At 43.0% G+C, this 2314-nt stretch overlaps 1 long non-coding RNA gene across 1 annotated transcript; it reads left to right on the top strand.

The window, feature by feature from the left end:
* The first annotated feature begins 630 nt into the window (after positions 1-630).
* Positions 631-1288, top strand: LOC119887927. Its single transcript, XR_005441828.1, has 3 exons — positions 631-716; positions 798-855; positions 1131-1288. It is a non-coding gene; the product is annotated as an uncharacterized LOC119887927 (long non-coding RNA).
* The last annotated feature ends 1026 nt before the right edge of the window (positions 1289-2314 follow it).

Below are 2314 nucleotides of genomic sequence, written 5' to 3'. Positions count from 1 at the left end.
CAGCAGGCCACAAATGTGCATGTGTCAGAAACAGACTCCATGAGGGTGGTACGAGGGCCCGACGTCCACAGGAGGGAGGGAGGTCATACAGGCACGTGGAGGCCACACACACTACTGAGCCTCATTTTGACTTGTTTTAAGGACATTACATCAAAGTTGGATCGGCCTGTAGTGTTTCCCATTTTGATTTTGAGTGTGACTCCAAATCCAGACTCCATGGGTTGATGGATTTGATTTCCATTGATAATTTTTGTGTGATTTTGTTGTCAGCACATTCAACCATGTAAAGAAAGGAGTATTTAATGAGATTATTTCATTCATTCAGATCTAGGAGGTGTTATTTTAGTGTTCCCTTTATTTTTATGAGCAGTGTATTAAACTGACAGATACCTGAATGGAGTTTGGTAGAAATTCATGTTGTCTCCGATTAGAGAGGAGGAGCCACTACTGAACATGCATTCACACAGCTTTGTTTTATATTTCCAGAGACAAGCCTGCATCCTGAGCTCCTCGTGGAATTAAAGAATACATCTAGTGTCAGCGGTGCAGTGAGGAATGCACAGACCTGTAGACTGGGGGAACTAAACAACACAGCGGGATGAGCTCCTCAGCAGGTTACTACATCTGAAGCACAGAAGACCAAAGAAATTATGATTTTCTGCCATAATCTAGCAGCCCTAGAAAGAAGACGTTTCTTTACAGGAAGTCCGCTACAGGTAATGGTCTCTTTTTAATTTAAATGTCTGACTCTGCTGAGAAAGTGCCTGATGTTTGTGATATAATATTTCTACTAACAGCAAACTGGCAGATCTGTGAATGGAGTTTGGTGTGGAGTCATGGCGGTGGCTCTGTCTGGTGAGTAGCAGCTACCACAGCAACAGGACATTTATCTGGTCACTTTAATTAAGTCGGACTCAACCTGCTGCATCTTATGTTGCACTTGGCTTGTTGGAAGAATCATAGAGAATTTAATTTGAATGATCCACGCTGTTCTACAAGTAAACAGATCTTAAATTAGCAGATATTTGAATGGAGTCTGGCGTGGGATCATGTTCACTGAGTACCTCTACAGGATTAACTCAAACTGTTTGTTTACTGATCTTGTTTGTTTGTTTTTTGTTTGTTTCCAGATGCTAACAGTTAGCTAGCTGTCGGCACGTTAGCCGGTCAGCATGAAGGTGATAAACTAGCAGCATGCTAACCGATGCTAACCGCGGCTCCTGTTGCAGGACAAACCGGAGAACGTGTGTTTACGTCCCGAGCAGCTGCTCCGGTAAACAAACGGTTTACTCACTTTTTCCTTCATTCTTCTCTCCGCCGCTGAACTACAGCCTCCAACCCGGCGCCGTCTGATGACGTCAGCGGAACGGAGCCGCTAACGTGGCCGAAAGCACGAGACAAAACAAACAAACAAACATTTTCACTAAAAATATAAATCTGGGAGCCGAATTATTATCATAGAAATGCAAACAGGAAATTAACATTTAAAATATAAATAAAATTTTATTCTTATTTTAACTTAACATTTTTTATTTATGTGACTGTTTCAAAAAGAGAGAGAGATAAAAAGATCTTTGTGTTTGTAGAAATTGAATAAAATACCCAAAACAAGAGAAATAAATGTGAAAACTGAATCTTTTGTGTGGGTAAACGTCCTGCTCTCCTTCCTGCTCTCCGGAGGATGAACCCTCTACGTGACTGACCCTCTGACTTTTCCTCTAGCGCCACCTGCAGGACAAACTGAGCGTACACCTGTCTGTAGGGAGCACTGCAGCCTGTAGGGGGCGCTGGCAGGACAGCAGTCTGTCTCCATCAATTAAAGTACAATAATCATTTCCCTCCTCTCTCTGTGTGTCAGCAGCTGGTCGCCGCCATTCATTACCTCATTAACCAATCAGATCATATGTGATGAGGGTCAGGGGGGAATCTGGTGGGAGGAAGAGACCATATGGTTACTGGGGGGGGGGGGGGGGGGGCGACATTGATCAACAGCAAACTGTTGCACAATCTGTTTCTGCATCAGTGGAGGGAGAAGCACTCAGAGCTTTTACTGAAGTCAGCGCAGGAAGTCACGACGATGGACTACTGAGCTGTTTACACCGTTTATATAGACGCCATTAACACAGAACAGCTCGCAGCAGGAGGGGCAGAAATAAATCTAATTACACAGGACAGCAGTGCAGTTTAGAGGGAATTTAAAACAGGGCTGTGGATACACAGTACAGGTAACGACACAGTGTGTATAAGATATATATATATATATACAGTACAGGTAACGACACAGTGTGTATATATATATATATATATACAGTAC

Source organism: Micropterus salmoides, unplaced genomic scaffold (genome assembly GCF_014851395.1).
Source record: "Micropterus salmoides isolate LMB-PRFRI ecotype aquatic unplaced genomic scaffold, ASM1485139v1 Ms_hic_scaffold_4495, whole genome shotgun sequence".
Classification (NCBI taxonomy): domain Eukaryota; kingdom Metazoa; phylum Chordata; class Actinopteri; order Centrarchiformes; family Centrarchidae; genus Micropterus; species Micropterus salmoides.
Note: the sequence above shows the minus strand (reverse complement) of the source record. Positions and strands in the feature narration are given on the sequence as shown.